Source organism: Camelus dromedarius, chromosome 13, assembly GCF_036321535.1.
Source record: "Camelus dromedarius isolate mCamDro1 chromosome 13, mCamDro1.pat, whole genome shotgun sequence".
Taxonomy (NCBI): domain Eukaryota; kingdom Metazoa; phylum Chordata; class Mammalia; order Artiodactyla; family Camelidae; genus Camelus; species Camelus dromedarius.
The window spans coordinates 31,068,172-31,083,939 of NC_087448.1; the positions used below are offsets into that span (position 1 = coordinate 31,068,172).

The following is a 15,768-nucleotide window of genomic DNA, read 5'->3' on the forward strand; positions in this document are numbered from 1 at the left end:
TGTGACCACAAGGACTTTTCTCTTGAGGTAGTGGGTACCAGCTCCATTGCCAATACTAGGGGAGCAGCAATACCACTCATGAGCCTTACTGTAATGACACAGAAAGGAAAAAGTACGCTGTCCTCATCTCTGATTCTTCTTTACCAGATGGCTTGGAAGCACCGCTAAATATATTCTTCCACAGAGGAAAAAAAGCTCATTCTCCACTCTTCTCATGTCCTAACAGAAAATGTTTAAATGTAATTATTCTCTTTGACAAGAGTCTGTGACTTTTACGCAAATTTCTTATCAGAAGAACACTTTTTTAATTGTAAAATTAAATTTATATTATTAAAGAATCTATCAAAGGATATAATTTAAAATCACTTCTAAATGTAATTTTTTCCTTAAAATTGACACATCAGTTTGAAACCTTAACTAAAACTTATGAAGACTCACTTGTATCTGTTCTTACTCCTATATTTTCACATTATTTTATTTGTCTCACAACAAATTTTCCTCTAAGTATGGTAAATATTTAAATTCTTATTCATCGATGAACTCCAGAAAAATCTTTGGTCTTTATAATGGCACACACTGAAAATGGGTGTAATCTATCAATATTGATAGTTTTGTATATCCCGTATTTCTCTAAATTAGTGTTGCTTGTCTTATTCTAATATATTGGCATCCACAGTTTCATGCTACAATGGAAAGAAAACTGGATTTGGCATTATAAAACTTAAGTTCTGGGATAAACTCTGGCTGTATAGAAAAATGTCAGCATTGTCACTTAAATTGCTCCTTATGTCATGTTTCCTTTGGAATATGATTGGAGAGGACATGAAATATATTATACCTAAAGTCTGCTAGCCTGGCCACCACAAGATGGTGGATCTTAACCTATAGTTAACTCAGCTTAACTCCAGCATAACAGCAAGAATTAGGCCGTACTTACTTAAGAAATGAATGAAGCTCTATTTTGAACACTTAAGGTGTACTCTGAGCTAAATGTGCCCTAAGAAAAAACTAAATATTCTTTCACTGAATGAAGATGAGTTTCAAGCATTCTTTTCCAGACAATATAACAGCTTCCTGAGATACAAAGATGTATAGAAAACATTTTTCTCACAGAGTTAAAAAAAAAACAGCAATAAAAATGAACAGATAAGTAATTATAGAAATGTAACTTGTGCTATACTAAATATATATCTTAAGAGGGATTTATAAAGGTACAGAAAAAGAAGGCTTCAAAAGGGTCTTAATAAAATTCAGACTAGCATCATGTATACAGTTGTTAATTAGAAGAAAAAAAGCAAGTAAATGATCATGACTATGTCTGGATAGAATGGGAGGTGATCTGGCTGGGACTACAGACCACGGGCAGACAAGTGTCTGTCTAGATTGTCTTTAAAACTTTGGGTTTAGCTGATGGCGACTGTGAAACAATGAATCTTGATGATGAGATTCAAACTTTATAACACATGGGCTAGAGAAATGATGGGTGAAACTGAAACTAGAAGGCCATGTTAAAAGGCTAAAACAACAGTCCTACTGAGGAACTATTCCTAAGCAACGGGAAAGAAAGAAAAGAAAGAACCTGGAAAATAAAATGTCATAATTGCCAATTAATTGAAGTTTTAATTGTAAAAGAGGGAGAGGTAAGAAGAGTCCTTCAGTTCTGGATGGACTTTTGTCGTTGGATTTTTGTTGTTGGTGGTGGTCTGCAAAGTGGACAGTGCAGGAGACTGGAGGGAAGAAAACCATTTCTGTTTTGAGCAATCTGAGTCCAATAAGTAGCTGACATAAATATTTTTTTTAGTCTTTGTGGAATAGTGGAGTGTGGTAAAGGAATTATAGGAATTAAAATTTAGAAAATTCTAGTTAGAGAATATGTTGGGATGTCAGATTGGACATGAAGAATAAACCTGGAAAGTGACATGAAATATATGGCCATGAGAGCGAGTTAGTAACTTGAGATGAAGGTATGGAATTCAAGATATTGGATGGAGGAGCTACACTGCTTGAGGAACCATCTGTGGAAGATTGACTATGCGCAGGAATATAGTTGCACTTGAGGGTTCTCAATGTCTTCTTCAACGATTAGAGATCATGAAAAATCAGTTTGAGGTATATTCATGCAAACAACTTACTTGAGTCCATATATAAATTTTATTTGTTGAAACTCATTAAAGATGTAGTTGTTCAATTTATTTATAAATTTATATATAATACATATAAACTTATTTTTATATGTTCTATATATACATTTACATATAAAGTTGTTTATATAATTAAATTATATATAAATTAACTAATTTATATATAAATTTGTATGGCCATATATAATACATAATAAAATTTATAAATGGCCATATATATAAATGGACAACCTATGATCACAAAATGCTTACTAAAGTATGTTTGTTTAAATTTATTAATTTGAGGTGGTAAATAACTTCCTGAAAGAGTACAGTGCTTCTGAAAGAGCCAACACATTATTTCACTTGAGAGGAAGGTTATTCAAACCAAGGAGATAATATCAATAAACTTGGGCCTCAAGGAATTTAAAAGTATGTGTTTCTAGCTCTACTGCAAAATAGTTTTTCAATATTCACATGCATGCCTTTGATTTTTCTATGTTAAATTCAGTGAATAAGAATTCTATTTGTATGTTGAGTTTCTATGAAAAAATAATTCCTATGTTAATTACTTAGAAAAAAAATTATAAGTAGCTTTACATTTTACACAGCTTTATCCAATACTCTACTAGGTTGGAGAATTACATTGGTCCACGAATTAGCCTAAAGAGAAGCATACCAGAGTGAACTGATGGGATCTCAGCAACCTATACACAAGGATGTCAAAGTAATACACTCCTGAAAAATCAGTGATTGCCACAATTTCAGGAAGCCTCCTTCTTGTTACTTCTTATTGTCTACAGTTATATTCTTGTGTTAAATATAACTTTTCTTTTTTAATATTATATTTTATTTGAAAGTGCAGATACATTTCACTGAGTATATGAAAGTAAATTGGCAATTATTTTGGACTTTGCTTTCTTCAGAGAAACTTTGGCAGCTAAAAATTTAGAGGGAAGGAAGGATGCTGTACTTGAAATTACAAATGTACAATTCCTTAAATTATAATTATGGAAACTTTACAATGAAAAAGGTTAATCTCTCTTGATTAACAAATATACCTGAAATAGAAATTGTATCATAATAGTCTAGTCACTACTAATCAGGTAAAAGGCTTAAATTTATGTAGTTATTATATTCAGGTTAGAAATAATCAGAATATTTTATTGCTAATGAGGATGTAACTTACTGTAAATTTTTGTGGGAGGAGCAATGGGACAATATTTATTGGTATGAAAAAATATAAAAGCTTTTTTTTCAGGAATACAAATTTTGATAACTTACCCTTCAGAAATAAAAACACTAATAATTAAGGAACATCCATGTTCCATGCATGTTTATCAATGGATGAATGATAAGAAATTATTTTATATCATAGAAGATATATCATACAAATATATATCAAAATCCATCATGAAAAATACATAGAGATTGAAAAAGAATGAACAAATGTAGAATGGCTTGGATAACTAGTGCTCAGTGCATAAAGCAATTTGTAAAAATGTGTGTGAGGTGTGTGTAAAAAGTGTACAATGAGTTACTTTTAAATAATAAGAAAAAGTTGTAAAAAGTTTAATTTATTAATTATTTTCTTTAAGAAAAATGCATATAATTGGTGTCAAAATTTAGTACCAATTAGGAAGTCTTCACAAAAGAGCAATATTGCCATCTACTGGTTAATTATTCACATTGAAGCTACATGGGCCCTGGAAAAAAAAATATGGGGAGAGATGAGCAAGTAGTTAAAACTATATGATATAGCCAATAAATAAGGACATCAAATATCCTAAGATACTAACAATTCATCATAAAATAACTTTTAATTACTTATTACATTCAATTTTTCACTGCACGTGCTATCATGGTAATGCTGGCTTTATAAAATTAATTTGAGACTTGTTCTTTGGTTTTTTTGATGGTTTCTATCTTTGTTAAATTTCTTTTTATTCATGCACTGCTATACTATTTTAATTTAGTCATTTATCTATGTGTTCTTGTAGTTTAACAAATCCCTTTTGATAGAATTATTCTGAATTCTTGTCAGACAGTTTGTAAATCTTCATTTCTTCAGGGCCAGTTATTGAAACGTTATTAGCTTCCTTTGGTGGTGTCGTGTTTGTCTGATTCTTTGTGATCCTCGTATCCTCGTATTGGCATTTGAATAAGTTTGGTCTCCCCTTCATGATGCATATTCCCTTTGGCAGGGAAAGACCTTCACTGGTTCACTCACCTTGGGGCACTGGACCAGTCAGCTGGTATTGCCTGCGGGCAGGAAGGGCTTACTGTCAAGGTCCCCAGTTAGGCGAGGCCATTGCCAATGCTCTGAGGTTGGAGGGTGGGGGTCAGCAGCTGAGCTCCACAACTGGATTGGCTCTGCATTCGAGGGGAGCAGCTGGTTGGGCTCCCCGGTCTGCTGGGGCTGTTGACTGTGCTCTGTGGTTACAGGGAACCACTAGCTGGGCTCTGTCATCAGCACTGGGTGGGTGAGTTTGCAGGCTGTGTTCTACTAATTAGACTCTGTGATTGCACAAGTCTGCAGTCTGGGCTCCACAACTGCTTCTGGTCGGATGGGTCCTCAGGCTGTTCTCTATAGCAAGATGGTGCCACTAGTAATGCCTTACAATTGAGCAGGTCCACAGGCTGGGCTTCACAATTGGCTACACCATTGGCTATGCTCCTCTGTTATGTGAGGTCACTGTCCGGGATCTCTAGTAGGGCAGGGCCTCCAGAAATTGGGTGCAGTTAGGTAGGATTGCAGACTGTGCTCCATGGTGGGGCAGGGTCACTGTCTGGGCTCCTGGTTGGAGGGGGCCACAGTCTATCTTCCATGATTTAGTGGGGTCACTAGCTGGGCTCCCTGCTTGGGCAAAATCACAGTCTGTGTTTAACAACTGAGCAGGGTCATAGGCTGGGCTGTGCTGCTGGGTGGGGCTGTAGGATAGGTGTTCTGTAGGCTGAGCTCCCAAGCTGCCCAGGGTCACTGTTCAGAATCCCTGATGATGCAAGGCTAGAGGCTATACCCAGCAGTTAGGCAGGGCAGCTGGCTTGGTTCCAAGCCCAAGCAGGTCTGTACAGTGGCTCTAAGTCTGTTTGGATTCTCTGACTTGCTTTCCTTTCTAATAAGGCTGTAGAATGGCTTCAATGCCAATACAGCCTGTTGGCTCGGGACTCAAATCAGGCAGTTGGCTCAGGATTCAAATCAGGTAGAACTGCCAACTGAGCTCCCTGGCCAGATGAGGCCACTAGCTCAGCTCTGCAGATCGTCAGAGCCATTGGCTGGGTCCTTGATTGGGTGCTACTATGAGCAGGAACTTACTAGGCCAAAATCTGAGCTCTGGTTGCTTTAAGCCACACCCCTTCTCGGTTTATCTGATCCCTACTGGTTGAACCTGCAGATTTCCCCCTTGTGGTCTTTGGGAAGTGAGATCTAGATAGCCCGCTTGGCCTTCCTTTTCCCATTGGGAGAAACCATATTCCAGGGGAGCCCTCTTGGTGAGCTGATGCCCCAGACTGGGGAGAGGTGATGCTGTAAAAGGGAAATAGCTCCTCCCACCCTCCTAATGATGTCCTTCTCTGTCCTGGTGGCTCCGGAGGAGCTCCAGGCTCACCCCCAGGTTCTGGGAGTTTTCTCAGTGGTGTCTTGTCTATGGATAGTTGATAGTTGGTCTTTGTGATGGGAACTAAAGTTGGGAACAACCTATGTCATCATCTTGATAACCTCACTCTCCCCAACTTTTCAAGTTTTTTCAAAATTTGTTTAATTTTTTTTCTCCAATTAATGAAAAGAGAATTAAGAATGTCTACCTCATAAACTACAATAATTGCAACTACTTAATATTTTATGTAAGTATAGGTTAAAGAGTACTGTCTATATTTCAAATGAAATTTTCTACTTTAGAAAGACCACATTCAAATCATGCAAGCCAAATTATTGTCTAGATTATAAGAAGAAAAAATCAGCCAGCAACTCTTAAGTTTGTGTCTTCCTGAATTACAGGAGGTTTCCAAGTCTGTCTTACCCACTCAACATGCCTATTTATTAAGGAAATCATGGTGGAGCACCTGAAAGCATTTAGGCACTTTAAGCCATTACGCCATTAACAGTTGAGCCAACAATGTTGGTAGTGGTGTTTATAATATTACAGTTAGTGAACAGGATAGGAAACACTTACACAGCCTGTCACTTTTTTCCCATTAGAGCTTTATCTAAGCTTTAATATTGTTATGTGTAATTTGTAAGAGAATTTTAGAATAGAACTTGAGTAGTAAAGCATATAACCTGCTACCAATATCACATAATACTCTGACAATATTCTCCACAATGATTCACTGGCTATAATTAAAAAAAAAAAAAAAGAGGAGAGAGAAAAGGAAAGAAAGAGACAGAAGGGGAAGGAAAGGAAAAGAAAAACAAAGCAAACAACAAACAACACAGTAGGCCCTCTTTAAACTGATTCTCTGAACGTTTCTCTGAGTTTCTGAAATGCAATACCAGGACAACCCTTCAGTCTTTGTCTTTCAGAGAAGCAACATGTTTGCAAGTCTAACTCTGTGTCTTTCAAAATGTCATCTTGCCCTGAAGCTGGTAATTACGAGAGTAGTCTCATTTAGCTAATTGTTGCTTTAATAATTTGAATTAAGTTTTGTCCTCATTCAGATTAGCTAATGCGGCAACAGATTCTCCTTTTTATTCTGCTTCCTTGAGAAGAGACTCTATACTGATAAATCTACTCTGCTAAGCACACCTCTCTCTTACTGGGCATGTGAGGTCAAGTTATAGTACACAGAGCAAGAAACGTTTCCCTCTGATTCGAGGTTTTGCTTCTGTTGTTGTTTTGGTTTTGTTTTTAAGTCTATTCTCACAGCAAATCTTTTCAGGACTCTTCTATTTGGAAGAAGAAATCCTTTTTTTTTTTTTTTTTTTTTTTTTCTACTTTTGAAGTAGAAACCCTTACTGATTTCTAAAATGGAATTGTTTCAAAAAAGTCATTTTGAATTGTCTCCTAAGGACACTGGTGGAAAGTTCTTAAATTCCTATAATGCATGTTAATTACCCTAGAACTGAACCGCCTCACTGAGAATGACTTTAAAGTTCCTACTTGGGGATTACAGAAAGCTCTCCCCACTACTCCTATAGCATGCATGGCATCAGAATCAGAGTTTCATTGTATACAGCATTAAGAAAACTAACCATTTAAAACAGTCCTGGTAGAGGCAACTTCATGGCATGCAATCTGCCCAGTCTCACAAGGCCCTGTGTTTAGAAGGATCCCACATTTGGTTTAAGGTTAAAACTCCTAATAATGTTGAATGAGGGGACCTGCACTTTCATTTTGTATTGAGTCCCACTGTTGTGTCATTAGTTCTTGATAAGCTTGAGAATGAAGCTTTTATGTGTCTTTAACTTTCCTCTTGAGAAATCTACCAATCACTGTAAAATTTTTCACTTTAAAATTACTTCAATAAGTTTTCTCAAAAAGCATCCAAAGTCCAAGGACCTTCCCAAATCTCACTCAGATCCTGTAACAGATCCCATCGATTATGTTGAGTAGATCAATGACTGAGCAATACTTACTTGGAACAGTAATTAGGTTTTTAATCACTTTTTGAGCTGCGTATATCAAAGCTGTACCAGAGTCAGTGAAACAGAAGCTTGGCAAGCACGGTGTCTGGGCCTAGGCACAGGAACAGACTGTTTTTAGTAGCAGTGGGGGTTGGGTAGAAATTATGTCCATTGAGATTTATTCAACTCACCCCTTTCCTATATCTCTTGTCATTAATTCTCTTGGCTAGCTCAGCATTTAAGTGAGTTGAAAGACAGATATAATTCCTTACTTTGTTTATTTGGAGCAGTACGTGGGAAATTCCAGACAGGCAGACGGAAAAAAGACTGACAGTTATGGGCTTGCAATGGAGAAGGCAGAGGAAGGTGAGACAGGGATGAAAAAGACACTCTAAATTCACGTGACTAGCCACAGAAGCCATGCACGTTGCCACGTTAAAATGGCAATTTTCTAGGTTTTTGGGTTTTTTTTCCCCTGAAGAAGTCAAAGTACATTCAGAGTAAAATGGCTCCTTCTGCTCTAGACAGAGGATCGCAGTGTGATGTCTCACAACTTAATTCTAAACCTTTCTAAACACAATCTCCCTCAAAGCTTTCTGACATGAAAGAACGAGAATTTTCTATTTCAGTCCACATAAGTCTAATAATTTTACCAGGTGAACTTTTGCCTTTTTTTCCAGGCAGCCCCATTTTCCCAAATTCAATCCAGTCAGCAATAACTGAGTTAATGCATTCTTATGTCAAAAAAATTTTTTAGAGGATTGTATTATATTTCTTTTACATAAATCTTTGAGAAGTTTCTAGATGTTTCATGATGACCTCTCTTCTCCTATAAGAGGGCTCATTTCCACATAATATCTTGCTTAAAAAATACAATTTTATCATATGAAAAAGAACCACTGGTAATTTAACACAAAATTAGTTCTCATGGTTGGTAAAATTAAACATAGCCTTTTACCATGTTTTACGAAAATATATAATTCCATAATCAGATATGAATGTTATTCTCAAGTAATGTCACAAGAGAAATTCTGTTTATTTAGTTAATTATTCAGGCATATTAAATAACTTTATATATATATGATCTTGATAAAACGTATATGCCAGTTTACAGTATGAACTAGAATTCTGTCACTTAGCTTTTATAACTTAGCCTTCAGACTCTACCCTTGGGCCTCCCAAGGATGATCAATGCATCTGTGGCAAAGCTCTTTGCAAATGATATAATTGTTTCAAAATACCACAAGAAACCAAATGCTTTGTAAAAATCAGACTAATGTCAAGTACAAACTTCAATTTGGAAATTAAAAAAGAAATTTAAATCTACCAATTTAAGTAACACCTTCCCACATACACTTTCTGTGTCAAGAGATTTATTTTTCATACAGTGAGGTGGATATTTCAGGAGGAAAAATTGGAAAAATAGAATACAGTTGCTCCGTTTTCGGGGGCTGTAACTCTAGGGCTTAGGAACACCTAGATTTTACCCCTCCTTCATCCCCTTATCTATCTGAAGGTAAGAGCCTTTGATGATCTAGTTGACTTAGACCTTCAGGACCAGCTCACTTCATTTGGTCTTTGGAGGGATGACGACCAAGTATGTGTTAACTCCCGGGGTTGAGCCTCTCTGAGTATGACAGACACAGTTTGTTTTCTCTATCACAATTCTGGGATCTGAAGTGTCCTCTGTTACTCCCTACCTCTCTCCCTTCCTTCATCTCTCTCTCCCTGCCTGCTCTCTGTCTGTCTCTGTCTTTCTATAGTCTCAGTCTTACTTTCAACTCATCTAAGGTATTCAATTCTAGATAATGATAGAATTCTTTAAAATAAGTGTCATATTGTTTCTTTTCATTTTATTCCACTATGTAGCTTTCTTGTGGAAAGGGGGCACATTTACCTTTCTTAAAAATTTCCTATAAGGAGAAATATTTATAAATGTTGTCACAGAAGGGGATTTTCCTATTTGTATCCAATGGCACTGAAAAATAAAAGTATATTTCCTTATTTCAACATTAGACTTAAATGTATTAATATATTTTGATATAAAGTCTCAGGTATTATTCTGCAGTATAGAACTTCTGTGATGATGAAAGTAATCTAAGGCTACACTGTCCGATATTATAGACACTATCTATACATGACAGCTGAGCACTTAAAACGTGGCTAGTCTAACTGAAATAATGAATTTTAAAATGTATTTAATTTTAACTATTCTAAACATTAATGTAAACAATCACATGTGGCTAGTTGCTACCATATTAGATTAGCATAGTCCAACAATGAAAAATATGAACAACTTTTCTATATTATTGGTACGCTATAACATTGTGGTAGAGCTAGGAAAGGGATAATTCAGCGCATGAAAGAGGTTTAAGTTGTGATTGTAAAGTTTTGTACTTATAAGCCATTGGATGCTGCACATTCCACAAGTCATTGTCTTAATTACTAATTCTCTTTCCCATTAATTAAAACTAAAATTATATAGGCTGGATGGCACAAAATATAAGCAAAAATTATTAGTGATTTTATGAAATATATGCTTTTAGTTTTGACTATTATGTGTAAATAAAGATAAGGATGGTTAGCATGTCATTTAAATAGGAAGTAAGGTTTTAGGCAAGGGTATAGTAGGTAAGCAAAGACTCTCAATAGAGAAAACAATCTGAACAAAGTCATATATATAGGATTAATAAGTGATAGTTGATCAGAAAAATAATAGATTTGGACTGAGGAAAAGATTGGAAAGTTGTCCTAGTTTCTGATTGTTTTGTAACCAGTTATCACAAAATTATTGACCTGAAACAACCAGTGATTATTCTTTCCATTTCATGAGTGAGGAGCAGAGGCATGGCTTAGCTGTGTCCTTTGCTGAGTCTCATAAGCCTGAAATCAAAGTGCCAGCTGGGATTCATTCTCATCCAGAAGTTTGACTGGGGAAGACTTCCCAGACTCACTCAGGTTGTTGTCACAATTCTTTTTCTTGAACTGCTTAGCTGAGGGTCTTGGCTTCTCATTGGCTGTGGCTGGAAGCTGCTTTCAGGTTCTCAAAGCTACCCAGGGTTCCCCACCATAATGCCTTCTTCACAGGCAGTTCCTACTCATTGGCTTCTTCAAGGCCAGGAGCAAAAATATATCTCTATAGTCTCCTGCAATGGGGTCTCATATACTGTGACTTAATCAAGATAGTCTTATCCAATCTATTCTATTGGTTAAAAGAAAGTCACAGAGTCCACCTACACTCAAGGGAAGGGGATTATACTAGGGTGTTTATGTTGGGGTCCACCTTAGGTTACGTCAAGCACAAAAAGTTATTTAGGATTTAGTTACAGAGTGTATTGGATTCACCATTTGAACATCACATGTTTTTTGGTAGCTATACCTTAAAAATAAGTAAGTACTTTGAAGATAGAAGTGTGTGATGGAGAGGAACTCAAGTCATTCAGTTCAAGTCTTCATTAAATTGAGGAAATCAAATCAGTATTTTTTTTGTGTGTTTGTTTTAATTTGTTTTAACATAACTAATGTCAAATGATCAATTTTTTGAAACATTTTGCTTTACTATAGATAGATGTCAGATGATGTAGCCCTATATCTGAGTAGCAACTTCTGTAGTTTGAGAAAGTCAGTGCAATAACTAAGGAAACTAAAGAGAATTGACGGTGTTGATTCTTTCCTGGAAGCATGAGCCAGAACACAGGTGTCAGGCATGTAAACCATACATCTGTAACTGGAGAGAGGAAAGCAAGGTTAACAAAGAAATGTGAGTAACAAAGAAAAAGAGAAGTAATGTATTCCGTGAAGTAATGGGTGAAAAGACCTATGGTGCAATAGCCTTCAAGATTAAAAAGAAAATTAAAAGAGGGAATCGTATCAATGCTTCCATAGGTCTAAAAATAAGAAGCAGATTAGTGGTTACCTAGATCTGGGGGAGTTGGGGGGAATAGGGAATGATTGCTAATGGGAATAGGGTTTCTTTTGGGGGTGATGAAAAATATTCAAAACCTGAATGTGGTGATATTTCAACAACTGAGTATATAAGGAAAAGCATTGTTTTGTACACTTTAAATAGGTAAATTATATGATATGTGATTTATACTCTAAACCACCATTTGCGAAAAATAAGAAATACTATGTTTAATGAAAGAAAATCAGTATTTTACACAATCTTCTATTGTATATAGATTTTTTGAATATTCCTGAAACTCTAGGCATAAGGATGTTTGGACATAATGAAAGACTAGATGGAAGCCTAGAATATATAACTGTAAGTTTTTCAACTTAATAGTCAATTTATAGCAATAGAAAGAATAGGAAATAAAATTGTATTAGTCCTGTATATCCAACTTACAAAAGCATCTATTCAAAACTGCATAGGGCAAAACCAAGGAAAGGTTATAAAACTATATTCAAATAAACAGAACTGTAGGCCCAGGCCCAGGTGTGTCCCACATGCACAGCATGCCAGGAAGGTGCCCCTCAGCAGTCATTTTGCCTAACTGACTCCTCCGTAGAAGAGGCTTTTCTACCTGAGAGCTAGCTGAAGAGGTTGGTGGTTGTGTCGCCAACATTTTCTCAGGTGATGAGAGCAACCACTGGAAGAAAGTGTCATGATTTCAGCCATGCAATTGTTATTTGAGTTAATGGGAAGTCTGGACCCAGAAAAAATTCTGGACCCAGAAAAAAAAAGCACAGCTATGTGTAATGAGACCACAAGAACATTTGTAAATGTTTCCTTTGTCGTTTTTGACCAATGGAATTGTGTTACTCATCCTGACATTGCTGTCAATGGAAAAGGGGATAACATTTCAGATGTCAACAAATTTTTGAAAGATAACAAGTGGATAGAGGAGTAGAAGAAAACTCAACAAATGAGTGAAACTTGTGCCCTAAAATCCTGCAGAAGGGGATACTAACCAGAATTGATTGGGTGATCAGCAGAACCTGGGACAGGCTTGGGATATGAAGGCATAAGAAGGATACAGTTAGGTTTGTTGTTTTTTTTTTTTTTTCACCCAGACAGAAGATGAAAAGGTTCTTCCCTAGGGAAAATAAGGAGTCCCAGAGAAGTAATCTACATGTTCATGTGGAAAAAAAAAAAAGTATGATGAAAAGCTGCAAAAACAGTATGAATCCACACTTTATGAAAGTTGGCTGTGAGCGATACTTACATAGCTCCCTTGTAGAAGTGTCACACAGAATTAGATAAGGCGATATTTGTTTGGTCTTCTCCTAAAACAAGCAGTCCTCAGGTAGCAGGCCCTTAAGGGAAGAATTTTTTAAAAATTAAAAATTCAGGTTTTAACAAAAAACTTGAGGTACTTCTGCAGCAGACTGAATAATTTGGATATGAAAGGAAGATAAATGAATCCCAGGGAAGCGAGGACAGAGAATTGCTTACATCTACAAACTTGATGATTGAAAGCATTGCTGCTCAGTTAAAACAAATGGAAATTTGTGAAATGGGTGGAGCTTTTTTGATAGTAGGAGATGCTCAGTCTGGGCAGATGATCATTTTATGAGAAAACAACATATGGACTCTGCAAAAATTAAAACTACTGTAGAAGTTTTCTTGTTTTGTTTTGTTTTTTTGTTTGTTTTTTAAATGAAAGAAGGAAAAGGAAGGGAAGAGTCTGGTCATAATGAGTGACTGAAAGAGCAGATACAAAAGCAAAAGGAGAAAGAGAAAACAGTGGGTGAAAAAGGAAGAAAGAGGAAAAGAAAGGACTTGTGATATAAAAAGAAGAAAGATGTTGTTCAAGAAGTATGCACACAAGCTGAACTTCTGAATGAAGATGCAGCAGGTCTCAGAATCACAAAAGATCATGAAGTGGAGAATGAAGGTGAGTCAGCTAGAGAAAGAAGCATATGACAGGTTAGATGAGGAAGAACAGAAGTATTTTGTGATGAAGCTCAAAGGAGATCAACAAGCCAAGAGAGAATGTTATGTAAGCACAGCAACAAAAGCTGGGACAGAGAATAAGGTAGAAAGTCCAAGGAGAAAGGAAAGAAGAGATCTGTTGATTTTTAAAAAAAGAAGAAAAAAATGTGAAGTTGGGGTACGCTGAGTTAAAGACAAATGATATTAAGAATGAGGTCCATGGGACCAGTGGAGACATTAAATCTGAAGGTGACACTCAGTCTATTGAAACTAATATGATAAAACAAAGGACTGTTGTTTGAAGATCTTTAGAATAACACTGAAAATGGCTAAAAGTGAAGAGTGATGTAAAGATGACATAAAGAAATGGAAAGATATCTCATGCTCTTGAATTGGAAGGATTAATTTTGTTTAAAATGACCATACTACCCAAAGTAATCTACAAATTTAATGCAATCCTTACCAAGTTACCCAGGAAATTTTTCACAGAATTAGAACAAATAATCCTAAAATTTATATGGCATCACAAAAGAACCAGAATTGCTAAAGCAATATTGAAGAAAAAGAACGAACCTGGAGGAATAAACCTCCCAGACTTCAGACAATACAACAGAGCTACAGAAACCAACACAGCATGTTATTAGCACAAAAACAGACATATGGATCAATGGAAAAGACTAGAGATCCCAGAAATAAACCCACAGACTTACAGTTAATGAATTTTCCATAAAGAAGGCAAGAATATACAATGGAGAAAAGACAGCTTCTTCGATAAATGGTGTTGAGAAACTGGATAGCATCATGTAAATCAATGAAGTTAGAACTCTCCCTCATATCATACACACAAAAAAATCCTCAAGATGGCTTAAAAGCTTAAACATAAGATAAGACACTATAAACTTCTTAGAAGAAAACATAGGCAGAACATTTTCTGACATAAATCTTAGCAATGTTCTCCCAGGGCAGTCTACCCAGACAATAGAAATGAGAGTGAAAATAAACAGATGGGACCTAATTAAACTTATAGGCTTTAGCACAGCTAAGGAAACCATAAGCAAAAGAAAAAGACAACCTATGGAATGGGAGAAAATATTTGCAAATGAAGAAACTGACTGACAAGGGCTTAATCTCTAGAATATATAAACAGCTCATACAATTAAATAACAAAAATCAAACAACCCAATCCAAAAATGGGCAGAAGACCTAAACAAGAATTCTCCAGTGAAGACATACAAATGGCCAATAAGCACATTTGAAAAAATGCTCAATATCAGTTACAGAGAAATGCAAATGAAAGCTACAATGAGGTATCACCTCACACCAGTGAGAATGCCCATTATTCAAAAGTCCACAAACAATAAGTGCTGGAGAGGGTGTGGAGAAAAGGGAGCCCTCCTACACTGCTGGTGGGAATGTAATTTGGTGCAGCTGTTATGGGAAACAATTTGGAAAAACTAGAAATAGACTTACCATATGATCCAGCAGTCCCACTCCTAGGCATATATCCAGAAGGAACTCTAATTCAACAAGATACTTGCACTCCAATGCTCATATCAGCACTACATACAACAAGCAAGACATGGAAACAATCAAAATGTCTGTTGACAGATGACTAGATAAAGAAGCTGTGTTATATTTATTCAAAGGGATACTACTCAGCCATAAAAAATAATAAAATAATACTATTTGCAGCAACATAGATGGACCTGGAGATCATCATTCTAAGTGAAGTAAGCCAGAAAGAGAAAGAAAAATACCATATGACATCACTCATATGTGGAATCTAAAACAAAACAAAACAAAAAAGAAGACACTAATGAACTTATCTACAAAACAGAGAGACTCACAGACATAGTAAGCAAACTTAAGGTTATGGTGGGGTCGGGGGAAGCAGGTGGGAAGGGATAAACTAAGAGTTTGAGATTTGCAAATATTAACTACTATATATAACATAGATAAACAAATTTCTTCTGTATAGCATAGGGAACTATATTCAATATCTTGTAGTAACCTGTAAAGGAAAAGAATTAGGAAAATGAATATGTGTATATATATGTATGACTTATTTATGCTGTACAACAGAAATTGACATATTATTAACTGACTATGCTTCAATTAAAAAAACACTTTTCAGAAAAAAACCTAAATTTTAATGTAGTTGTGGCTGGCCAATATATCAGTCTGTCAGCATATTTATAAAACTAATA

General features: G+C 35.9%; 1 protein-coding gene and 1 pseudogene across 2 annotated transcripts in view; both read left to right on the forward strand.

Annotated features, from left to right (window-relative positions):
• KLHL1 (kelch like family member 1) overlaps positions 1-15,768 on the forward strand; it is a 328,782-nt gene that overhangs the window by 12,122 nt on the left and 300,892 nt on the right. The window lies entirely within an intron of this gene.
• On the forward strand, positions 12,781-13,733 carry LOC135322766 (luc7-like protein 3; annotated as a pseudogene).